At 46.9% G+C, this 26,565-nt stretch overlaps 1 protein-coding gene across 2 annotated transcripts in view; it reads right to left on the reverse strand.

The window, feature by feature from the left end:
• LOC138565466 (uncharacterized) overlaps window positions 1-26,565 on the reverse strand; it is a 128,712-nt gene that overhangs the window by 64,491 nt on the left and 37,656 nt on the right. The gene's annotated exons all lie outside the window — the stretch shown is intronic.

Genomic DNA, 26,565 nt, shown 5'->3' on the forward strand with positions numbered 1-26,565 from the left:
ACAGCAAAAGGCCGGAATGCATTAAAGGAAGAACTAAGGGCACTACGCCTGCTGGCAGTTCAGAATCGCTGCGTTTTGGATTTACTCACTGCCATGTAGGGGATGTGGTGCTTTGTTCAATATTTGGCAGCAGTTGCTGCACGGTAGTACCCGATGGAGATGCACCAAATGGAACTTTGCAAGCTGCTGTAAATGAAATACAGACACTCCATGAGAAGATGTGAAATGAAGCAAATGGAGTGCTAACACACACTTGGCTGGACACCCTTTTTGCCTGGGTGTTGACTTGGCTCTAAGGAATGTTTAAAGTGACTGTCCCTGCGTTGGTCTTCATGCTTGCCACCTTCTACATTGGCAAAAGTATTTTGAGACTTTATACTAACAAACAAAGAGGAAGGTGTATGCTGCCCCTGTGTGTTGACATGGTTAATAAGGAAGCAAAGGGTTCTAATGAACTAATTGGGGAACATACAGGGGACAATATTGGTGATTGGATCACAAAACAGCCTGAAGATTCAGGAAATTACAAGCAATTTTGGATATCATGTCTTAAGGATGGACAGGCGTGTATATGGGTGGGGGAAACCGTTGATAGTTGGGAAGAATGTGGGGGTTACATGACAAGGTAAAAAAAGATATTGCTTCATAACAATGGAGTAGCAGAAGAGGGACAGAGGAGGGGAAAGAAGAGTGCTACTGATAAATCAATAACAGGGCGGAATAATATAGTGAAAATGCAAGTTTTGCAGGGAAATGGAGCCTGCATATCAGTTGCGGGAATAGCCACTAAAAGGGGAGCACGTCTCATTTACAGCTAAATAATTCTAAACAATTGAATTATAAGTAGATTAAAAAAACGATAAAGATAGGTTGCAGGTAAGTATGCAGGGTTTAACATTAGAAAGAGGCACTGTAAACATGTCTCAAAGCATGCCACTTTAGTAGAAAATAACTCATGTTTTAATTTAACGTAGCAGCCACTGGTGCTGAGAGCACATTGCAAAAGTACACGTTCCCAGGGATGAGCGAGAGGAAAGGAATGAACAGCTTAGGATACTTTCGAGGTCACAAGCTGGGCTCACAAGAGGTAGGAGAAGTGCAGTGATCATAACCTCCATTAATAATTCAGCATATCAGTTATGAAGCTTGCATCCTGGCAGTTTCAAATTGCCCTTCAGTACAACTCAGGGAAGCAGGTCAAGGTGTTAAGATGCAACATTTAAACATCAACTTATCTTTGGCTCAAGGCTCCATCAGTGTCATGATCGGTAGTGTTCTCATGGGAAGCAGAAAAGGGGATGATCGGCAGCAGATGAAAAAAGATCTGCTGGTAATGCCAAATGTTTCAATCCCTTGGCTTCATGATGTGGGAGTTGTGGGTTGGACTATGACGTCACGGTGGTGGTCTAGGGTGGTGTGGTACGCTTTCCAGGATCCTATTGTCACAGACTAATGCATGTTCAAATATAGGAGAATGTTGTGTTCACCTAATGATCTTATTTCAAAAGGACATGTCAACTGTATCAGTATGCTTTGATGTGAATTAGTTTAGATGAGACTTAGGGGGGTTTCTTTTGACAGTGTCTTTTCATGCAGGTCTGTTCTGCGTACCGTTTGAATATTGCTGTCCCAGCTGCATCTCGGGCCCTTAATAAAACGGTTACTTCTTTCCTGGCGTACACTCCTTTTTGGATTACTTTTGAATTTTTCATTGGTAAATTCAAAGGAAAGCTGCAGTACAAAAGCATAACGCAAAAGGAAGAAACCATAGCCCCTGGCATTGTGAGTTGTGAAAGCCTAAGAAGACCAAGGGACAAAACCATACCCCTTGGCATTGTGAAAGCCTAAGGCGGCCAAGGGTAGTAAACATACCCCTTGGAATTGTGAGTTTTGAAAGCCTAAGAAGGCGAAGGGAAGAAACCATACCCCTTGAGGCTTTGTGAGTTGTGAAAGTCTAAGGCAGCCAAGGGAAGAAGCCAGACCACTTGGCATTGTAAAAGCCTAATGCGGGATAGGGAAGACACCTTACACCTTGGCATTGTGAGTAGTGAAAGCCTAAGACGGCCAAGGGAAGAAACCAGGCCCCTTGGCGTTGTGATAGCCAAGGAGGCCAAGGGACGAAATGATACCCCCCTTGGTATTGTGAAAGCCTAAGAAGGACAAGGGAAGAAACCATACCCCTTGGCATTGTGAAAACCTAAGGAGGCTAAGGGAAGAAACCATACCCCCTGGCATTGTGAAAACCTAAGGAGGCTAAGGGAAGAAACCATACCCCCTGGCATTGTGAAAACCTAAGGAGGCTAAGGGAAGAAACCATACCCCTTGGCATTGTGTAAACCTAAGAAGGCCAAGGGAAGAATCCATATCCATACCCCTTGGCATTGTGTAAACCTAAGAAGGCCAAGGGAAGAATCCATACCCCTTGGCATTGTGTAAACCTAAGAAGGCCAAGGGAAGAATCCATACCCCTTGGCATTGTGAGTTGTGCAAGCCTAAAACCACCAAGGGAAGAAACCATACCCCTTGGCATTGTGAAAACCTAAGGCGGCCAAGGGAAGAAACCAGGCCCCTTGGCGTTGTGATAGCCAAGGAGGCCAAGGGACAAAATGACACCCCTTGGTATTGCGATAGCTAAGGATCCTTCAACAACCTCACAGAACCCTGTGATATTTAGAGGCAAAATTGTGTGTTATCAAGAAAATATACCCGTTGTATGGTCTAGCCATAGTGCTGGTGTATTTTCCATCCCTATTCTTTATGAGAACCCCCAGTAAGTCCCCACCTGTCACTGTTACGCAGAAAAAACAACGCCATGACAAGTGATCAATTATTGATGGACTAACCCCTTTACTGGCGGACCTAAAATGTCCCGATTTTTATCAGTCTAATATGACATTACAGAAGAACTGCTACTTCATTGTTCTCCTTAAAGTTCTTGATAAACTGAAGAATTAAGAATAATCAATGTTGTAATGATTCACCGAAAGGAAAAACAATGGCGAAAGGCTAGAAATTCTAGAGATCATCAGGCTGCAAAACAGCCTTGAACATCTATAAACAAGGTATTCTCTCAGCCACATCCGAGTGTCCTCAGAACCACAGTGCTCTACTCCTTTTTACAGCTATAGAGTGTCTAGCCTCTCCTTTATGCACTACTCCTCACCTTTCCCCTTCGCCTCGGCTGGTGAATGTATTCAATGACTTCTTTATGGATGCAATTAATATCATCCTGTTAAACATGGATTCTCAACTGGTTAGTCTGGACACCCCTATATTGCAACCGAACACTGATTCAACAGCCAATCAGACATCCTCCGGCTTTGTGTTTTCCTTTGTCAGCCCAGAAGTGTTCGCCAAGCTCACCTCTAAATTGAAGCCAACTAACCTCAACTATGATCCTATTCCTGCTTATCTGGCCAGACGACATACACTGAGTGGGTGTATGTCTACTTTCATCAAAGCCTCGCTGGCTCAAGGTCATACTCCAACAGATCTTAAAAAACCATCTCTCATTCAAGACATCAGATCACAGGGTGCTATCAAACGTTCAGCCTATTGCCAGCCTTCTTTGGCCATGCGACATCCTAAAATAAAATGGTCACTACACAGATGCAGTGTTTTTTGGACTAACATGGGAACTTTGATTTAAATCAATCATGATTCTGACCAGGTCATGGTACTGAAACAGCACTCGTTTCTGTCTGGGACACTTTGAGGGCCACTGACGAGCGCAATATCAGCATGCTGGACTTATCGGCGGCCTTCGACACTGTTGATTTCAACATTCTCATCACAAGCCTGACTTTGTTGGTTCGGGTATCCAAGGACGCTTTGAAATGGTTCACTTTGTTTCTGTCGGACCGTACTCAGTAAGTCAAAATGGCCCCACACTGCTCTAATGCTCTAACGTCCGTGTGCGGTGTGCCTCAGTCTTCATCTTTGTATCCATTGTTATTCAACATCTATATTCACCCACTGCCGAGTATCTTCTACTAGTTTAACCTGAGCTAACACTCATACGCCGACGATACCCAAATCTATGTATGGACAAATCACACTCTTGAAGCAGTGGAGCGTGTACTATCCTGTGCGTGCAAGATAAAGAACTGGATTTTAGAAAACAAATCTTCTGTTAAATCCTTCCAAAGCCGAGATTATTGTCTTTGTACCAAAGAAAAAAAACAGCCAATAATGATGCCTTGTGTCCCCTTATCCAGCAGTCTATGGGGTCCCAACTACCTTTTCTAACAAAGTGAATAATCTTGGATGCACCTAGCAAGACAATTTAAATTGTAATCCGCAAAATCTCTAATTTCAACATACATTTCTGCAGCCTCTTTTGCCCCTTATTGTCGCAAAAGATCATCCAGCGGTAGATGGGGCCTTAGTCAATTCTAAATTACACTATTGTAAGCCCTTCTATGGGCATTCCCTCCAACCAAATCCAGCATTTACAGGTAGCTAAAAATGCAGCTGTGAGGCTTCTCTATTCAACACCAAAAGGTTATTCTGTGGCCAAGTATCATAGAGCGCCTCCAGTAGCCCCGGGTCGCTAGCACAAACATTCAATGGTATTATCACTGAAGCTGTAAACTCCCATCGCCCCTCTCACCTCTAGGAAAGCTAAGCATACCAAGCACTCAAACTCCTGGTACATCCCTGAACTCCTTACGCTAGGCACCAGGAAAAGAGAAGCGCTCTCCAGATGGAAAGCCAAACCCACTGACTCCACGAAATAAGAATTCAATAAAATAGCCAAATAATACAAACTTGCTGTCATCAAAGCCAAAGTTACTTCCACTCTAGAATATCCAATGCGAAGTCAGACTCTAAAGAGATCTTCACCATATTTAGATTTAGTTTAACTTATTTGTAGAGCGCACCAAGCCCTGTGGCATCTGGGCGATTATCTTACAAGTTACAGAATTACACAACACTTTACAATATTACATGAATACAGTTACATTTATCTATACAAATAACAGATCTAGTATCAGAGCATAACAGTTCAGGGCAGCTAATGTCATGATGAGTCGCTACAGTCTTGCTCGTGTAGCCAGGATTTGACATTTTTTCTAAACAAATGGCAGACAGGTTCTGATCTTTGAGGTAAGGAGAGGGCGTTCCAGCTTTTGGCAGCGAGAACGGGGAAACTAGACCCTCCTGCTGTTTGTAGATTGAACGTGGGGATCTTGAGGCAATGTGTCTGAGCGGATCTAGTGGGACGGGCTGGTATATTGCGTATGAGACTGTTGGTAAAGTATTTAGGTGCAAGGTCAGCAAGACACCTGCGAGTGAGTGACAGGGTTTTAAATGCAATTCTTTGCTTGACGGAGAGCCTGTTCAGGTTGTGTCCGATTTTCGAGAGGTGCTGGTATCTCGGGATATGCATGGCTGATAGGATGGCGTTGTTTTGGATGACTTGCATTTTGTTTAGGTTCCGTTGAGTGGTTCCTAGATATAGTGCATTGCAGTAGTCAAGTTTTGACAGGACTAAAGCTCTAGCTAATGTGACGCAATTTGCCATAGTTATGAATGGTTTGCGAGCAGTGATTAGTTTACAAGTATAGGCCAAGGAGGAGGTAATAGCATTAGTTTGGCTTGTTAATGAGAAGGCAGAATATATGCAAATACCTAAGGTTTTTACATCTTTAGAGATTTTGATTAAGTTGCCATCAATGTTGAAGGAGGTACATTGTTCATCTAGTTTGTTCAGGTTAGCAGGGGAACCAAGGAGGAGCAGCTCTGTTTAATCATTAAGACAGAGTCCATGCTTAGACATCCAGGATTGTATGATAAGGTAAATGTCATTGAGTGTTTTGCTGTCTGTAACATAGTCACCAGTGTTAGGTGTGAGTATCTGAGTGTCATCAGCGTAATTGGTGTATGTGACACCCAGATATTCAAAGTCATCAAACAGTGTCTTCATATAATGTTGGCGACATGCAGGACCCTTGGGGGACACCGCAAGTGACCGGTGTTGGTTCTGCAGAGGCTGAAGGTGCAAAGATTCAAGGATCTATTATTAAGGAAGGACTGGATCCAAGCGTACGCTGGTTGCAGAGGACTTTGTGGTTGACAAGGTTGAATGCTGCCGACAAGTCTAGGAGAAGGGCCATTCTGCCTTGGTCTTTGAGGGCTTGGATTTGAGTCTTGAGGTCCATTAACGCAGTTTCAGTCTTGTGTCTGGGTCTAAACCCGGATTGTCTAAGACCAGGTAGATTAAGGGAATCAAGAGGTTGTTGAATCTGCAGATAGGCTGCTCGATCCCGAATGTTCTGCAGAAAAAGTACTGTGGTGATGGGTCTAAGGTTGGATGGATTGTTTGGGTCGAGCGTTGGCTTTTTTAGAAACAGAAGTACCCAGGCATCTTTTAGGTTATTAGGTACAATGCTGGATTTGAAAGATGTATTGATAATGGATGTGGTAAAAGGGGCCTCTTTAATGATAGGAGCGGGGCAGATAACTCCCTGGCAATTGGAAGGTTTTAGATTTGTGATAATGTCCTCAACCTTTTTAATGGATTGGGGGGATAAGTGAAATTGGGTGTGATTATTACAGTCTGGAGTAGTGGGCTTAAGTGTAATGCATTGGAGATGCATTCTATTTTACTTTAAAACATTGGGAATGTATCTTTTAAAGCTTTCTGAATATTAGGGCACCACGCTATATCTTTAGTGCATGCGTCGGGTTGTGGGGCAGGCGATTCTAGTTCTTTGAGGATGTTGAAAAGTTCCTTGGTGCTAGATTTTACTTTGGTTATGCGATCATTGCAATTGTCTTTTTTGGCTTGGATAATAGCTTCTTTATAATTGATGGAAGCTAGTAAGAAATTGATATGATATGGCATTTATAACGCGCCTATACACAAGTGTTTCAAGGCGCGACGAGGTGAAGGGGGGGGGGACAAAGGGAGGACAGACAACAATCCCACTAGGCCAGGTGTCATTCAGATCGCGCAAGTGCATGGGAAGGGGGGGGGAGGGAAAAGTGCGCAGGGGGAAGGGAGAGGAGAAGTGCAGTACATGGGAAGTGGAATAATTATGACACATAACAGCCAGCTAGTGACAAGTGCAAGGAAGTGCAGACGTCAGTGCTGGTAGGGGACTGAAGGGATACAGAGAAACGGTCCCCAAGTGCAGGGGTTGCCAGGGAGGCAGTGCAGGTGGGTAATTGACGGGCCTGGGCCAGATAACAAAAGGGTGGCCAGGTAACCAGTGCAATTTCGGCCAAGAATTCAGCAAGGGAGGGGAGGAGAGAAAGCAGAAGCAAAGAGGAAGGTTTTGAGGTGTTTCCGGAACCGGAGATGCTATTCCTCGAGTTTCAGGGAGGCAGGAAGGCTGTTCCAGAGAGAGGCCCCTGCTGAAGAGAGTGATCTGCCACAAGCTTGTTGCTTGGAGAAGTAAATTATCCTTGTTATCTGTTGAAGGGAGACTTCTCCAAAGAGCTTCTGCGTTTCTTTTCAGTTTCCGTAGGGATCTGAGGTGCTGGGTGTACCATGAGTTTAGGTGCACCCTTGGTTTGGATTCGCGCGGTTTTAGTGGGGCTATTGTGTTAATGGCATTGAGTAGTGTGATTATAAAGGTCGACTAAGGTAGTAGGATCTGTCAGTGTCGTAGAGGAGTTGATAAAAGGTTCAAGAAGAGGCAATAGTTTCTCAGCTGTCACATTGCATTTGTTTCTAGTCCTCATGGGAGGAGCAAGGGTGTGTTGGTTTCCTTCTTTTATGATGAAAGATATAAGGTGGTGGTCTGACCATGCACAAGGTGTATTAGACAGGATATTTGTGTCGCAATTGAGGTCAGCTAACCAGTCTACAGTTCGGCCTCTATTATGTGTTGGTTCAGTTATGCGGTGTAGGAATCCAATTTCTGAGGTAGTGTCAGCAAGAGCATGTGCCTTTTAGTCTGTGGGGTCCTAAAAGCCTAAATTCAGATCATCCATGAGGATAACTTGGGATTTTGTCTTGATGTTGGTCGATAGTAGAGAGATATCATCTTGGAATGTGGACCTGGGGCCAGCGGGTCTATTGATAAGATAGATGGTGATTGTGTGGGATGGTGAGATTGATGGATAATTCTGCTGAGGGCAGGGTTTGGTTGGCAATGATCCTTAAGCCTAGGCGATACCCACACCTTTAGTTAGATTGGGATCTCGGTCATGACGGATGATAGAGTATTTGTCAGGGATAGCAAGAGCGAGAGAGGGTCCAGATGCGGCATGGAGCCAGGTCTCAGTAATAGCTAGAAAGTCGAGGTCATGTGTGTTATGTAGTCAGCAATGTCGAACGCATGGGCTGGCAATGATCTAGCATTGATGGCAGCGCCTTTGATCGAGGAGGGGGAGCTGTCCAATATACATTTGGATTGTGAGGGGTTGCATTTGGGTCTAGGTTCATTAACTACGGATTTCTTTAAGGAGTTGGTTGCATTGGCAGCATGTTTGGGAGTGGACGAGGTGTGTAGTAGAGTGAACCTGGAGCCTAATCTAGAATTCCTGTATTTTATTGGGCATGGCAAGTTGGTTGTATGTACTAAAATAGCTTGGCTATGCCTTATGGTGGGTGTGATGCGAGTAGGGTTGTCTTTGGGTGTTACTATAAGTGCTGCAGGATTAAGAGTCGTCGGTGGATAGTGATGTGGGGAGCCTAGTGGAGGTGTAAGGTCCGAAGGGGGCAGACTCAGAAGTGTGATAAGTGACGCTTTAAGTGTTGTTGGCAGACAGGGAGCTAGGAAACCTGTGGGTGGTATGTGGTTCGATTAGGGTAGGCTTAATGCCATGGATATGCGGACACTTGGCGTTCTGGGAGTGGAGTTAGGGTACATAGTAAATGGTAGTAGGTGACTACTTGTAATAGGGGCCTGTTAGGGTTGCCTCCTCTAAGTATGTGTTTGAGGTGTGTTTGTTTGTTGTAGGAAAGGTGTTAGGGTTGGCTCTTATACTTGCTTGTGTGCTGATCCAGGATTGATGTCACCATCAGAATGTAGGCTGTGAGTCTGGAGTGTGAGATTAGAATGTTTGGAGTTGAATGGGTTCTAACCCAGGCAGTTAGATTAAGTGAGCCCGGGTGGTGGGAGCCAGTGGGCTCCTGTCCCTTTCCTCTTTATCTCCTAATGACTTGTTGACATCTGATCCTGTAACCTAAGAAGCTAATAAAGTAACCACTATGCGTACCTGGCCTGTGTATCCTGAGTGTCCCTTGGAGTGAACCCTATGACCAAGAGCCGGTCATAACAATTGGCGACGAGGATGGGCCAAGGTATGGTGAAGGAGGACCTTGGAGTGGACACCAAGTGAAGCAAAAGGAGATGCAGGTACCTGTGTGATGTCATGTGAGAGAGGAGAAGAGACTCTGCTGCGGGGGGTGCAGGCAAGAGGACAAGTAAATGAAAGGAGAGAGGGAGAGCCCACTGCCCCCCATAGACTGGTTGCACCCACCACCCAGGGCTGTTTGAGCCAGTCCACCCAGGGCTGGAAGGGACAGCCTGTCAGAGGAGACCCCTGGGAAGAAGGTAGAGTGCCCTCTTTGAGGCCAGGAGTCATTAGAGGCTGTCCAAGAGTCTGGAGAAATGGAAATCACCCAGGGCTGGAAGGGACAGCCTGTCAGAGGAGACCCCTGGGAAGAAGGGAGAGTGCCCTCTTTGAGGCCAGGAGTCATTAGAGGCTGTCCAAGAGTCTGGAGAAATGGAAATCACCCAGGGCTGGAAGGGACAGCCTGTCAGAGGAGACCCCTGGGAAGAAGGGAGAGTGCCCTGTTTGAGGCCAGGAGTCATTAGAGGCTGTCCAAGAGTCTGGAGAAATGGAAAGCACCCAGGGCTGTTTGAGTCAGCCACCAAGTACTGCTTTAGTCAGCCCCCAGGGCTGTTGCAGGCGACCACCCAGGGGTGTCAGAAGCATCCTGCCCCATGGAGCCTGGGGCAAGGATGGCCTGTTGGAGTCTGCCAGGAACAGGCCCCCTGGTACATGAGGAGACATTGGCAGGGTTGCATGAGACTGCCCAAGTGTGCCACCATTTCCTGAGTGACTATGCCAGCATTATTTAAAAAGGGGAAGTGTAATTTCCATGCCAAGTAAGCGTAATTGTGCCTTTTATGCACCTGGAGGCTAAAGGTTTTAATGAGAATAGACGCTATGCTGATTTGGTCTGAGGTGGGGACCATGCAATGAGAAAATGGTTACTGTTTGGGTTTGGGTATGATAGTAGTTTTTGGGGATGATTAGTTTATGCTTGCAGAAGAAATTTTGGAGTTTCATTTAAAAGTAAAATGTCATAATGGATTGAGCAACGATGTGGCAAGTAGAGTACTGTTGTGCATTAGTAGTGAATTAACATGAGAAGTATTAGTGAGAATGATGTTGCACTGAGAATAGGAGATGCATTTTATTTTAGATGTAACCATTTTGAGGCATTGCAGGTTGGTTTTAGAGTTGGCCCCAGTTGGCAACATGGACGTTTAGGTCTCATTTAAAGTTGGTTTCCACATTTGTGTTGTGACAGGGGTTGTGTGTGATTGGCACATATGAGGTTGATTGAGGTGGACAATCAAAGGGTGTTGATCCTATTATGCTTAGTATAACGTTTTGAGAAATTTTAGCATATTAGGTTACCTGTTTAATGGCGACATGGACTTTTAGAAAATGTGACTTGGATGTACTATGTTTCAATGTTCTGATCATCCTAAGACTATGTTTTGCTTGTTTGTGTGTGGTGTGAGATTTGTGATCTTAAAGCACAATAAGAGTGATGTTGGTCATTAATGGTTACCACAATCTTTGAGTCATTTCAGCATTTAGAGTTGCCCATGCTTTGGCAACATGGACTTTTAGGAAATGAGATCTGCAATTTATAATGTGATTATTGATATGTCATTGCAATGCTTACTATAACCATTTTTGAGGCATTGTAGGCGTGATGTTTTGTTTGTGTGTGTATGGATGTGCAACCCATGATGACTGCTAGAGTGACTGCAGCGCTCCTTAGCAGTTAAAATTCTATGTGGGGGTTGACTGTATTTTGAACATCCTGAGTTTCATGTGTGTGTTGGAGTAGTATGTGAATGTTTTAGTGTTGGTGCATGACCAGTGTTTGGTTTTTAAATCTTTTGGGGCTTTTTGGAATGTGTTTTAATTGAGGTACATGACCAGGGTTGGTCAGGGGACTCTGCGGAGTTGGGGGTGTTTGGTGTTTTGAGGCCTTGCGGGGTCAGTGATGTTACTAGTGGTAGGCTAGTATAGAAGCTTGTGGGAGCTTTGATGAATTGGTTAGTGACTCTGTGGGGTACAGAGGTATCTAGTAGGAGACTAGTACTATAAGCTTTGCAAAGCTGTGTTGTTGTGATGATTGGTGGCTCTGAGGAATTCACGTGAAGCTTAGTGAAGCTTTTATGTTGTTTTGGCTTGTGGCTCTGCGGAGCAGTCCAGAGGCATCTAGGAGGGGACTAGTGCCTGAAGCTGTGTGAAGCTTCTATGTTGTTTTTGATGGTGTGTAGCTCTGCAGAGTTTACTTGAAGCTGTGTGAAGCTTTGATGTTTTTGGTGACCTTGGAGTTGTTAAGGTCCAGGGATTTCTTGGAATTCTGAAGATGCACGTGACATTGCATTTAGTGTTTTCTTTTACCGTTAGGTGACTTTTGGAATTGTTCTTGAGTCCGCTCTTGATTAATTTCAGAAGCCTGGCAACGTTTCATCTGCAGCTGTGTTCACTTTGGGGTGTTTATTTGGTTTTGAAGGGCTCATTTGTCTGGCCAACATTTGTAGCGTTATGCTGGTGGTGGTTGTTTAGTGACAGCTGGTTGTGTTTCTTTATTGGTATGATGAGGTGAGTGACTGGTGATTAGGTGTGTCTGTGTTGCTTGAATTTTGGATTGGATTTGACAGTGGCATGAGTTGTGACTGTGGTTTCTTGGTGACCCGGGTAGATTGTTGGGTTGTTAGTAAGTATCTCGCGCAGTTACAACAGTACCTGGTTTTTCCCGGTTTTGGGAGTTAGTGCTCGGAAGTGGCAGTTCGAGGTTCCTTTGTGGCAGAGAGGAACAGAAGGAGCTTTGTGTTTGGTTGGTCTTGGTAGTGTTTTGGTTTGTTTGCCGAGGTGGGCGGTTAGTGCTCGAAAGTGACAGTTCGAGGTTCCTTTGTGGAAGAGGGGAACGGAAGGTGATTTGTGATGTTTTGATTGGTTAGGACTGTTAGTTGTGGCGGCTGGGACTGTCGTAGGATGTTAGTTACGCCTGTTTGTTCAATCTCTGGGGTTAGCGGAACTCTGCTGAGAGTGAGGTGTGTCTTGCTGTTGTGAAAGAGTGTGTTGTTCTTTATGCAAGAGGAGGAGGTGTTAGGGTTGCCTCCTCTAAGTATGTGTTTGAGGTGTGTTTGTTTGTTGTAGGAAAGGTGTTAGGGTTGGCTCTTATACTTGCATGTGTGCTGATCCAGGATTGATGTCACCATCAGAATGTAGGCTGTGAGTCTGGAGTGTGAGATTAGAATGTTTGGAGTTGAATGGGTTCTAACCCAGGCAGTTAGATTAAGTGAGCCCGGGTGGTGGGAGCCAGTGGGCTCCTGTCCCTTTCCTCTTTATCTCCTAATGACTTGTTGACATCTGATCCTGTAACCTAAGAAGCTAATAAAGTAACCACTATGCGTACCTGGCCTGTGTATCCTGAGTGTCCCTTGGAGTGAACCCTATGACCAAGAGCCGGTCATAACAGGGCCACAATGGGCATATACGTAGTTACGTAGCTATAATAGGGAGTAACATACGCATGACTGTGCATCTTATGGATAATGCTAGGGTCATTGGTATGAGAGGCTACTAGTGGTACAGTACTTAGACTAGCATAGGTTAAGGAGCAGTGCTTGTGTTGCTATGATTTAAGGCATGTATGGCAGAAAATGGAGCGTGCAGTACAGTCATATCTATCATCACCTGATGTCATATGCACTAAAGAGCAAAACCAACAATGCAGGCATGCAAGGCACAAATCATACATTACAGTGAAGTAAAAAAAAATAATACAATTGGCATTCAATTGGTCGCCAAGGCTTATATGTGCTGAGGAGCAATGCTGGCGTAACTGGCAGTTTTGTCTGGTACAGGTCGCAGCAAATAAGGCATGAATGGCAATATACATTAGGCCGCCCTCCATTAGGAAAGTCTTTGTTGTCTTCCGGGCCGGACAAAACACTGGCCCTCATTGGCTCAGCACACACACGCACCACGTCGCTCCTACGAGCCACATAGTGCGTGTGTGCTGCACCAATGGAGGGCCAGCACTACGGCTGGCGTGGTCCATAAGGCTTGATGCCGGAAGGTATTTCAGCTTGGACCACGCCAGCCGTAGTACGATTCCAGCGTTCCAGCTTACCTGCCGCTTACCTGCCTGCCTTCCAGCACATCTCCGGTAAGTGGTCTGTTTGTGTTGGTGTGTCGGGTTTGTTTTGCTTTATGTTTGTGTGGGTGTGTCGGATGTGTATGAATGTTTGGATTTGAATGTATTTTGTGTGTATGTTGAGATGCGGGGGCGGGGGGGTGTGGGATGTGTATGAATGTTTGTATTTGAATGTATTTTGTGTGTATGTTGAGATGCGGGGGTGGAGGGGGTGTCGGATGTGTATGAATGTTTGGATTTGAATGTATTTTGTGTGTATGTTGAGATGCGGGGGTGTCGGATGTGTATGAATGTTTGGATTTGAATGTATTTTGTGTGTATGTTGAGATGCGGGGTGGGGGGGTTGTCGGATGTGTATGAATGTTTTGATTTGAATGTTTTTTGTGTGCTGAGTTGGGGGGTGGGGGTTTGTGTCTGTATGGGTGCATGCTTGAGAGTGTGTGTGTGCTGAGTTGGGGGGTTGGGGGGTTTGGAGTTGGGGGGGTGGGGGTTCGGGTCTTTATGGGTGCATGTTTGTGTCTGTGCTGAGTTGGGGGGTGGGGGTTCGGGTCTGTATGGGTGCTTGTTTGAGAGTGCTGATTTGGGGGGTGGGGGGGTTTGGGTCTGTATGGGTGCATGTTTGTGTGTGTGCTGAGTTGGGGGCGTGAGGGTTCATATCTGTATGGGTGCATGCTTGAGAGTGTGTGTGCTGAGTTGGGGGGTGGGGGATTTGGGGGTGGGGGGTTCGGGTCTTTATGGGTGCATGCTTGAGAGTGTGTGCTGAGTTGGGGGGTGGGGGGTTCGTGTCTGTATGGGTGCATGCGTGAGAGTGTGTGCTGAGTTGGGGGGTGGGGGTTCGGGTCTGTATGGGGCATAGTGTTTGGTTGGGGGTGAGGGGGCCATAGGGCATTGCGTTTGGTTGGGTGTAAGGGGGCCATGGGGCATAGTGTTTGGTGGGGGTTCGTGTCTGTATGGGTGCATGCTTGAGAGTGTGTGTGCTGAGTTGGGGGGTGGGGGATTTGGAGTTGGGGGGTGGGGGTTCGGGTCTTTATGGGTGCATGTTTGTGTGTGTGCTGAGTTGGGGGGTGGGGGTTCGTGTCTGTATGGGTGCATGCTTGAGAGTGTGTGTGCTGAGTTGGGGGTTGGGGGGTTCGTGTCTGTATGGGTGCATGCTTGAGAGTGTGTGCTGAGTTGGGGGGTGGGGTTCAGGTCTGTATGGGGCATAGTGTTTGGTTGGGGGTGAGGGGGCCATAGGGCATTGTGTTTGGTTGGGTGTAAGGGGCCATGGGGCATAGTGTTTGGTTGGGGGTGAGAGTGCCATGGGGCATAATGTTTGGTTGGGTGTAAGGGCGCCTTGGGGCATAGTGTTTGGTTGGGGGTGAGGGGGCCATGGGGCATAGTGTTTGGTTAGGGGTGAGGGACATGGGGCATAGTGTTTGGTTGGGGTGAGGGGGCCATGGGGCATAGGGTTTGGTTGGGGGTGAGGGGGCCATGGGGCATAGTGTTTTGTTGGGGGTGAGGGACATGGGGCATAGTGTTTGGTTGGGGGTGAGGGGGCCATGGGGCATAGTGTTAGTGAACCCAATAATAAAGCTAAAACATGCACAGTTACGAGATGTTCATATTTGGCTTTTTGAGGAAACCTGACTCAACGAAGGCCATACTCCTCTTGGGCAACCTAAATAGCAAACTGTAGCAGTCCAAAATAACAGCATGTCCAATCTAGGGTCAATAAAATATATATATACGTTAATTAAACAGGCGAGATACAATAACTAAATAGAAATACATTATAACAATGGAAAATGTGTAGTACAAAATGTAAGTTTGAAATGCAAATAAAAATCGTTACCCCTCAAAAACATTCTTTTTCCATGTGTTTAGTACAAATTGGGGGTTTAAAAAGCCTCCTGCCACGCCCCGCCTACCGCCCCGCCCACATTTACTTTTCGGCCCACTATAGCCCTCATGTAAGGTACTTTCGGCCCACTGTCAAAATCAGTTGTACACCCCTGATCTAGAGGGTCCAAATGGACCCAGTCCTGGCGCCTTTGGCGCCAGGCTCATAATAAAGTGTGTCTGGGGCACGTGCATCTAGGCCGGGCGTGGCCATTAGGAAACATTGGGGAGCACGCGCAGCAGTTTCTGGGAGTGGCAAGGTGGGGCCACAAGGCGGGGCTAAAGGGGAGTGGATGGGACCAGGTTATTTAAGCCAGCCCCACGCGCATGCAAGCGATTCACGTTAGTCTGCTTTGTGCAGCGTAACGCTTACCGCCGCCTGAAGCTCTCTTACCTGTTTCCAGCTCATCATCGCAGCACACATCTCGCCAGGTTGCAGTATATCTCCAGCGCGCAGCTTACCTGACTCCAGCTATACCACCGCTCGACGCGCAGCTTACCTGACTCCAGCAAAACCATCGCCGAACGTGCATCTTACCTGTCTCCTGCAATCCCATCGCTTTCAGTGCATCGCATCTTACCCGATTCCCATCGTCATCGGAGTCGGGGCGCTCCTCACCTGTTCCGGGCTTCTAGCTATGCAGGAACTCTTCTCCTCGCCCAGCATCCTCACAGATCCATCCATCAATCAATCGCTGGCAGGCCTTCGGATAGCTGCTTCCCATCTGACGCCTCTAGTCCATCTCTGCAAGAGAAAAGGACACAAGATTAGAGACTGCATAAATATCTTACCCTTGGTCGCACAACACATAAAAGACTTGCGTTCGACCTTGAAAACCAACTTACCTTCTAATTGGGAACCTCGCAACCCCCTCTGGCACCATTTGGACCCGCTTTCAACACCGCGACTCTGCGTGGCCATCTTCACACCTATTGGGGAGAGAAAAGACATTACAAGGGTTACAGACAATAACCAAGGGAAAAAGACATTGCAAACGGATATGGGCAATAATCATTATTAAGAACACTTACCTTCAAAGTGGTGCGGTTACAGCCAGTCTGGGCCGCCACGCACACGGACCAGTGAAGCAACTAGGTCCATCAAAGGCACCCATGCTGATGAGAAGCAGGACGGAGAGCTCATCCTTACAAGAAAACAGGTGAGACTATATGGTTAAACGCATGCTCACCTCATTCTGGAACTAAGGGTTTGAAGGAAATCACAATCCAACCACAGCATTCTTACTGCCTCTCGTATTCTCTCAGGGGCAGTGCCAGCCACCAGAGCAGCCCACACTACAGCAGCTGGGGAAGTAGTCTGATCCAGGGGAGCAAAGTCCAGGGAGGGCTCCAACCGTACCCCAACATCCCTGCAGAGACCAGGTGAGCGTAACAGGCATTTCCCAACTTGCCTGAAGGAAGCCTGGGTTCCCCCTCTCCTAAAGAAACCTACACTTGACCCTACTAACCCTGGGAACAACAGACCCATCACCACTGTTCGGTTTCTATTAAAGATCTTCGATAAAGCAACATATCTCCAAGTACATAAATTCGTAGAAGATAATAAACTTTTTGGTCACCGCCTCGTCCGGCTTCCGGCCAGATAACGGGACCGAAACAGCACTACTAGATCTCAAGAATCAAATGAATGACATCAGAGACAAAGGCAAACCAGCTCACTTCCTCCTTTTAGACTGGTCGGCTGCCTTCGGCCTCGTTGATCATGACACTCTCAGTCACCACTTATCTTCTGCCGCCAACTTCTCCCCCAATGCCATAGCCTGGATCTCCGCATTCCTCAAAGACAGAGCAATGAAGGTCTTCTCAGACCAAGGCTGTGCACACCCCAACATTTTAAAATGTGGCGGACCGAGGGGCTCCTGCATTTCCCCCACCCTCTACAATATTTTCACAAGGCCACTTTTTCTCATCCTTGAGGCCCTAGGCGTCACCTACACGAACTACGAGGATGATACGCAGGTACTCATCCCACTCAGCTGTCTACAAAACTGACACCAAAACTATCAACTCAATCTACGCCACCATCCAATCATGGATGGTGGAAAACTGGCTCTGTCTAAATGGGGTGGGGTTCAAAACAGAACTCTTCCTAATCAGATCCCCAGAAACACTAAAGAAACCTGACGACAAATACAGCGCATTCACTATCGACAATGTTCAAATCCCTGTTTCCCAAATTGTCAAAACACTGGGGGTGTACCTGGACTCCAATCATTCCATGTCAAGACAGGTTAACGCAATTACGTCCGCAGCAGCCTACCACGCCAAACTTTCCACTGCTGCCAGACCCTTCCTCTCCAAAGAAAACATTTTAACCATAGCCAGAGCCATAATTGGATCCCATCTGGACTAGTGCAACTCCCTCCTAGCCGGGACTTCCTCGAACAACATCGGAAAACTCCAGGTTGTCCAAAACAACGCGCTCAGAGCTGCCATTGGCATTCCCAAACAAGACCATATAACCTCTGTCGGGCAACTGGCTCCCTATCAAAGAAAGGGTCCTCTTCAAAACCCTCGCCATCACTCACAAATGCCTGCATCACACAGCCCCCCCTTTACCGATTCGAAAGAATCTCCAGACCACACTCTACCAAACCGACCAGAACCCCCTACACAAACCGAATCTACCCAAGGTCCTTCGGACAGGCGCAGGAGGTTCTAGCTTTCCCTTTATTACGGTTGCCCATTGGAATGCTCTACCACCACACCTCAGATGGATAACTTCACACGTAACCTTCCACAAAGCAATCAAGACCCTGCTCTTCAAGTGAACCTGCTACTCTACTCCCCCAAACGCTTTTTCTACCTACCATTTACTACACAACTCTTGTAATTACTGTCAATACTGTTATTGTTGATGTTCTCACCTTCAACGCTACGCCTTCCTGTAACCAGTAGATATACCTTGTAACTATGATTTCTCCCCTGGACCAGCGCCTCGATGCCTTTGGGCTGTTAGTGTGCTCTATAAATTCAAATAAATAAAATACATCTTCATTGGCTCCCAGTGCAGCAGAGGATCCGTTTTAAAACCGTCTGGTTTTTAAGTGGCTCCACAACCTGGCCCCTCCCTATCATTCATCCTAAATTGTTGTCTATCAACCAAACCGTCCTTTTTGTTCCCAACAGCAAAATACCCGGTTTGTCCCGCAGTCTCAATTGCTCTACCGTGATGACAGAGGTTTTCTATTGCGGGACCACAAGCTTGGAATATGTGGCCAACTGATATCCGCAAAAGTGATCCTCTTCTACAGCTCAGCAAGCAATTAAAAACCTCCCTTTTCCAAAAATAGCCTCCTAATTTATCAGTCTTTGGTGTTTGGATTTTAAAGTCTGCGCCAAGATGCTTTCTCTACTTGATCCTTTTGCAATTGTGATTTATAAATTTTAAATTGAATTCTCCGGTCAGTTTGAGGATGGTGGCTGAACAAGGTCAGAAACCATACCAACCTTTGGCATACGCATTGGAAACTGAGTTCATATATCATTATCCATGTAGCCAACAAAGGGAGAATAACATTCCTTTTTAATGATTGCCTGTCCTCTAAGGGGGGCACCCCCAGGGGGATCCTGCTTGCCCTGTCCGCTAGAGGTCTATTAAGCCCAGCCAGCTCACCCGCCTAGTCCCAAAGGAGGTGGACAAACCTTGGGGAGAGGAAACAAACTCCCTGGACTCATCACAATGATCAACGGTACAGCAAATGTGCCAACAGAGAAGGTGAAGATGGAGGCATTATTTCACGGTAAGGAGCTTATCACATGCATCCAAGGGATGATGTCTGTGCATGATACACAAAAGGGAGATGCCACATGCTCGCCCACATGGAGGATCAACTGTCCATATAGATAAAACTGCCTGCCTGCACCGTCCGTTCTGTATACCATGATGCAACATGTGCTTTGTGTCCCGCATCGCCCACCAAGAACAAACTTTTAACAGAGACTATTGTCCTGGAAAGCCAAAAGTCATGGTACAAAAAGCTGAGTAATGGGACGTCCCGTGAAAACCTTTCACTAGCCAATGGAACATTAGGCTCAATGCAATTCTTCCAACTATTGAACCTTCACATGACATCTAACTTTCCAAATCAATCTACAGGAGATGCAACACGCCTGGCGCAGCAAAGGATATGCTGGCAGATAAAGGCAGGAAGCAAAGGGAGCACAAAGGTCATATTTGTGATGGGGTCAGGTCATTAGCGTCTGCTTGGAATGTATATCGGGGGCAAGTTAACAAGGAAAGGCTAGTTCAGCTAGAGGAGGTGGCAGGGATGAGAACATGAGAGCGCTCCATGTGATCAGAGATTCAAGTCGCATTGTACAGAATGTCCTAATGAGTCCCATATTTAACACCACCTTTGCAGGGCGCAAAATCTAGTTGGACAGCTTATCGACCAGCTGGGAGCGATACGAGATGATATCTCTCACTTGTTCTGGCCAGCGCTACAATGAAGCCTCACGAGAGCCCGCTGAGAGGCGGCCCTGGCGGCCCGGGCGGAACCATTGGAAATATTCTAGTTATCATTTTGATATCGCAAGAGCGCAGTACTCCTCCCGTGCTTATGGGCCCATCAAGTTGGGCATGGCCTCCAGCGGAAGAAATTACCTGGCTTGTGGACTGGCCGAGGATGGGAAGGATTTATTCATCACAATATCAGGGAAATCCAGGTTCCCATGAAACCAAGTCGCTATATGTTGACTGTTCTCAAAGTGAAGCGAGGCATGTAAATTGGACTGGGAAATAAATTAACTATGTGGCAGAGGGAAGCACTGCTGCTTCAGGTTATGGACCAAGCAAGACCAGGCCATGTATTGACTACTGAAGGACACATTTACTAGGGAAGTGAGGCAAAGGACTTGACGACAAACTAAACCCAACTCTTCATCACCAATGATATAGAGAAGCACAACATTTACTGGTCTGCAGCACTGGGATACGGAATTAGTTGCGACTGATCATCCATACTGCTGTATTGTTTCGATAAGCTTCTAGACCTAGAGCCTCAGATGCAAAAGGTTGAGAATGTCAGGTGTGAACTGTAAGCGCTGCAAGTGACCTGTGAAAAAGAGAACAGTCACTCTTTGCACGTTGAAGGATATCCTACGTTCTGTAGAGGACCCACATATGTGGCCATAGTAACTGCAGTCATTGTAATTTAAATTGCTATCACTTAATTTTCTGGTGCTGCCACCAAATGAGCGTTAGCAATTCCATGAAGGTTCATACTGAGAAAAAGTTACCTCTATTGATAGGCTGTATAGAGATTAAACTCCGCGAAGACACTGGGTGTGAGGAAGCAGCAAATGATGAAACTGAATATAATGGCGAGTACACAGGAAAAATAATGGGTGCATAAACAGTAACACAGCAACCGATACACTTTCAATACTTAGAATGACTAGTATTTGCCTGGAAAGACAATAAAGGCAGCTATGAGGGTCGATTTCTTGAGGGAAGAGAAACAATGCAACAAAGATACATTAAAATGTGTAAATTGTATTAAAAAACAAAAAAAGAGTGAACTGTCAAAATTAACAGTATTTTATACTCTTTGTGCAGCTGTATGCAGGGAAGAGCAGCACAGCCATGTTTAGTAATGGATGCAGTAGAGCTGTGCAGGCACCTCATGGATTGCCTGAATTATATGGACCATTAGGCCGTGCGGTGGCGACGCCAGTCTCGGTCCGGTATATATAAATAGGCACAGTTTCACCTCACTGATGAGGCCCGTCTAGGCAGGAACACGAGTCTGGGGTTGCCGTTGGTGCCCTCTTGTTCAGAGGAGGATTTCCATAACATTTCCGTGCTGGACTGGCCAAGCGGGTCGGATTAGATGGATCTGCAAATGGACATTTCTCCTTTGTGAAAGGGTGCAGTGCGCTAAAACGAGGTGTAGACCCTCCCAAATGGGAGAAATTCAAAGAACAGGGTATTTGACCCATTTTCGTTCTCAGTAGAGAAGCTCCCACACCCTTGTTTAATGTATAGAGTAATCCAGACGTGAACCCCTTGCTCACTGTGCTTAGAGAGACACTGCTTCCCCTCACTGATGAGGCCTCACTAGGCCAACACACGTGACTGGGGTTGCTGTTCATACTCTTGTTCAGAGGAGAATTGCCTAGCATTTCGGTGCTGGACTAGCAAAGTGTGTGGGACCAGACTGATATGCAAAGGGGTATTTCTCCTCTGTGAAAGATAGAGTGAGCTAAAATGTGGTTGTAGACCCTCCCGAGTGGGCACCTTCCCAAAGAACATCTTATTTGGCTGTGTTTGTTCTCGGTAGAGGGGCTCCCAGACCTTTTAATGAATCTGTCTGCGATATAGGCACGCCCTGTGACCCTTGCCATGAGAGAAGGTATTCTTGCTTCTCTAGCCGTTTTTCTACAGCTGTAGAGAAATTAACCTGACTCCTGCTGCTGGACACAGACGTCCAGATTATGCAAAGTCCTTTCTCCTTCTGGAAAGATTAGGGAAAAAGACCTGAAGGGAAATCTTCCAGATAATGTTAAAGTGCGACATTACTTTAGGAAGCACCTCCTTCTCCTTTCCTTGTGGAATGTAGTAAAAGGTTCTGCAGCTCACTCACCCTTTCGGTCGAGTATTGGCCACTAATCAGACAGTCTTCCAAGCCACTGTGGCCATGGGTTTAAATGGTTTATGGGCTTGAGCTGTGGGAACAATATTAAGGTCTCAAGTAGCATGGGGACGGGGGGGGGGCGGTGTTGTGCGCCAAACAAAATGGCCGCTTAACCTGTGAGCTCCATGGCTGACAGAAATCCTCTATCGGAAATCCTGCCTTGGTGCGCCACTATTGAAGACCCAACTGAAACGATTCACCAGCAGCCGACTCACCCGGTCCAAATCAGGGGCAAAATCGGTGCTGGGAGCCCGAAGAACAGAAGTCCATATAACCGCAACCCTGGTTAACGGGTGGGACGCTGCGCGCCAACAACGGCGCATCGAGAGGAAGAGGGTGAATGCCGGCCCGACCGCGACCGGGGGAACAGCCTAACATCCCCTGAAAACCCGACGGCGGACAGACATCCGTGCCTACGCTACCTACACTGCCTGGAGACAGGATCCCGGAGGGAGGCGCGAGAACGTTGGAGCCCTGGACTGCGGGTGAGACGCGGTGCGGCCTGCAAGGAGGCAGAGCTTGCGGCGAGCCGTGTCTCCCGCGGCCCGAACCGACGCCCACTGGAAGGGGAGAGACGGGCCCCTGGCTGCAGCGGACCGCCCCCACCCATAATCAACCTTGGTGAACATGAGTTGAGATAAACCCCCCCACCCAGCGAGACTTCGACGCCTGGGGTAGAGCCACGGTGCAACAACGGAATCCTAGTACCGCACTCCCCCAGCAGCGAGGGATAAAACAGACTGGACTCAGAAGCTACGAGGTATGTGAGGGGAAGGTGATTCACCCCCCCATTAATTCACGAAGATTATACAAACTATAAGGCAGCCTACAGAATAAACGTCACCCACACCCTTGTAAAGAGACTAAGACAAAAACACTGCACCAGACACTACTACTCCAGGGGGGGGGGGCATCTGCTCTATCAGCGGGGGGCGGATTAGCGCTCCATCTGCCACCGTAGACCAAAGCACACAGCGCTGAATACCAGCACCCCAGATTCTCACCAACAAGATTAGGAGGAATCACTCCAACCCAACGAGTGCGGCTGCTCCCAGAAGTGGGCTATTTTCAAAGATCCTGCACATTGCGCTCTGAAACACCCCCCCAACATCGAGATACGAGGAGGAACCGGGGCCAACACACAAGATTGATGGGAGGCACGGAAAACAAAAGGCGAGGCCCCATGGATGCGTTTGCGAATACCTCCACGTCAGCTCCGGAATCTGCCCAAGCACCCATCCAGGGGGGCCCCCGCTTTAAAACCGTCAGAACAAAACATGACCCCATATATGGCAGAAATGGAGAAGGGCTTCTTAGCAATCAAATCCAAACTTGATGACATAGGCGAGAACATTACGGCCATACAAGCTGATATCAGAAATGTCAACTCCAGAGTTGCAGAAGAGTATCTATCCTTGAAGATACATCTGCCGGACAGAACGAAACTTTAGAACAGATCCAGAAAGACATTAAAACCATCCAAAACAAATGGGAAGATTTAGAATCTCGCTCACGCCGAAATAATACAAGGGTGGTCGTAGTAGCAGAACTCCCATTGAACACTTTATTGAAGACATGCTGCGCTCTTTGTTCCCCGAGGCTCCATTCTCGAAGCAGTTATTAGTCGAAAGGGCGCACAGAACCCTCGCTCCTTCGCCTAAACCAGGCACACCACCCCGAACAATCATAGCAAGAATACTAAATTACCGGGACTGAGATCTCAGCCTCAAATTGGCACGGGAACACGCACCCCTGTCCTACGACTCCAATCTCACCCACATTTACCCAGACTTCTCATCAGGAGTCCAGGCTACGAGGCGATCCTTTGACCCAATAAAAAAGGCACTGATATAAAGAAAGAAAGATAGTATACGCAATGCTGTTTCCAGCCAAACTACGGGTACAACACAATGGCAAAACAATTCTTTGAGACACCTGAAGAGGCCAGGGCATACATTGAACAGCACATTCCGGCAGCCCAAAATGGTACCTGAGATTCCAAACCTACTCACCCAAGTACAGAAACGAATATTGAAAGTTAACGCACCAACAAAATAAGCAACTATCAGCCACGACTCCGGAGAAGAAAACAGGTCACAGCCCACCACACCTTGCAAAGTTGCGATTGGTTTATAGGGATACACCGCCCGATGGGGGGGGGGGGGGGTGAGGGAGGAGGGAGGGAAACGCTACAGGCCTGTTGCCTGGTTAAGACTGGTTCAAAATAATTACACACATCCGCACCAAGGAACTCAAACAAAAGATCCAGTTCAGGAGTTGGGTTTAGTGTTATAAAAGTTTGTTACAAAATACAAAAACCTAGTTTACTTCAAGTAGACTATAAAAACCTGGCAAGGCAAAACCTGAAAGACCTATACTCTAAAAACGCAGACGATGAACACATCCCAAAGATTAGAATGAATGGCCACCCAAGATAAAATAAAGAGCACTAGGCTCATGTCCTGGAACGCAAGAGGCCTGTCCAATCCAATCAAAACCAGGAAAATCATGGCCTTTGCCGCTAGACATCGTATTGATATCCTCTTTTTACAAGAAACGCGTGCAACGGAAAAGGTGGTAATTTCCCTCAGCCGCGCTTGGGGTTACCAGGTGACTACCACTGATTATTCTTCACAATCCAGAAGGACAGCGATAATTATTCACCGAAGGGTAGGCTTCGTGATAACTAAAACCAAATGCGAATCCAGAAGGTAGATATGTGATTATATGGGGAACGCTCCACAGACAGGACATGATACTCCTCAATACCTATGGCCCCAACTTAGACAACCCGGAGTTCTACCACCAGATACTGATGCTGATATTACCCGTAGGAGCGGAAAAAGTGATCTGGGGTGGGGACTTCAACACCATCCTAGACCCCGAGAGGGATAGAACCACCACCGGTAATCGAAAAGAGACGAAGGCAGCAGCAACTATCAAGCAGGCCATGTGCCTACTGCCACTATCTGATACTTGGAGAGTACTCCACCCACACAAACACACTTCACATTCCACTCATACATGCATGGGTCGAGCTCCCGCATGGACTACTGGCTATGCTCCACGGATTGTATCCAAAATACTCAATAATGTACTATATTGCCCCGCACCCTCTCAGACCATTCCACAGTCATCCTAGCTATGTTTCTTGACTCCGCACCATGAGCCCCTCGAATGTGGAGGATGCCGCCGCAAAACTGGTGGAAACACTCCGCACGGAAATAACAGTCTTTTTCGAGCGCAATGAAGGTTCCGTGTCGTCATACACCACAGTATGGGAAACGTTTAAGGCATGGCTGAGAGGGCTGCTGATTGCCACAGTACACGTAAACTGCAAGAGATCCGCTCAAATTTGACACATACCGAAACCCGCATAAAGGAGGCAGAAGAAGCATACACCTGTGCCCCGGGGTGAAGCACACTGAACCCCCTACATGAAGTCACAGAAATGTTCAAAACGCTAGCGGATCAAGAGGTGTATTGCATGATGCGTCCAGTCAGAGCCAGGAGGTACGGTGAGGCTAACAAATCAGGAAAACTCCTGGCCAGCTTAATTAGGTCGGAAATAGGACAAGGGCAAATAACCAGTATCACAGATGAGCAGGGAATAACACTTACGAACCAGAAGGAGATGAATGAAGTGTTTCTCAAAATACTACAAGGAACTATACCAGAACAAAGACCAGAAAACACTAGATGAACTACAGCAACACTTGGGACTCCTACCCACTCCCGCAACTCACTGAAGAAGACAAATTAGCCCTAGACATACCGCTCACAGAAGAGGACATAGCTCAAGCTATTAAAGACTTAAAGATGGGAAAAGTGCCAGGTGCAGACGGCATCACGACAGACTTATACAAAGCATTCGCCCAGGAACTAGCACCTCTACTCCTGAAAGTATGGGAGGAATCGCTGGAGAGGGGAACGCTACCACCAACGCTACGAGAGGCCATAATATCGTTTCTGCTGAATCACACAAACCACCCCACGATCCCTCCTCCTACAGACCCCTATCCCTCATCAACGTGGATGCAAAAATTATAGCCAAAGCCATCACCAACAAACAATCCGTACATGAATAAATTGATTCACCCGGACCAGTCCGGTTGCATCCCATCTCGCTCCACTGCCCTGAATCTCTGTAGATTCTTTGTGATTTCATCACAAATGGATCCGGAAAAGAAAACTATTGCAGTAACCCTAGATGCCAAGAAGGCGTTTGACTCCATCTCCTGGAGATTCATGTACGACATCCTAAAAAAAACCTAAAAAAAAGAATCAGTCAGAACCAACACGACAATCTCCGATACCTTCGAACTGCAGAGAGGAATGAGACAAGGATGCCCCCTGTCCCCGCTAATATTTTCACTCACAATAGAGGGAATGGCAGCATTCTTGCGAACCAAACACGCCTGGAGGGGGATACGCATCATGGTTAGACCTCAATTAATCTCACTATACGCAGATGGCACCATGCTATATGTCCGAGACCCAGAAACACATCTACCCCCGATCATGCAAGACATTGCGGAATTCACAAAATACTCCTGATATAAGATAATCCAAATTAAGTCCGAAATAATACCCTTAACCAAAGCCGTCTCACGAACAGAATCAATGACCCAGTTCCACTGATCACCCACC

The sequence above is a fragment of the Ambystoma mexicanum genome, chromosome 1p (genome assembly GCF_040938575.1).
Source record: "Ambystoma mexicanum isolate Mex_15411 chromosome 1p, UKY_AmexF1_1, whole genome shotgun sequence".
Lineage (NCBI taxonomy): Eukaryota > Metazoa > Chordata > Amphibia > Caudata > Ambystomatidae > Ambystoma > Ambystoma mexicanum.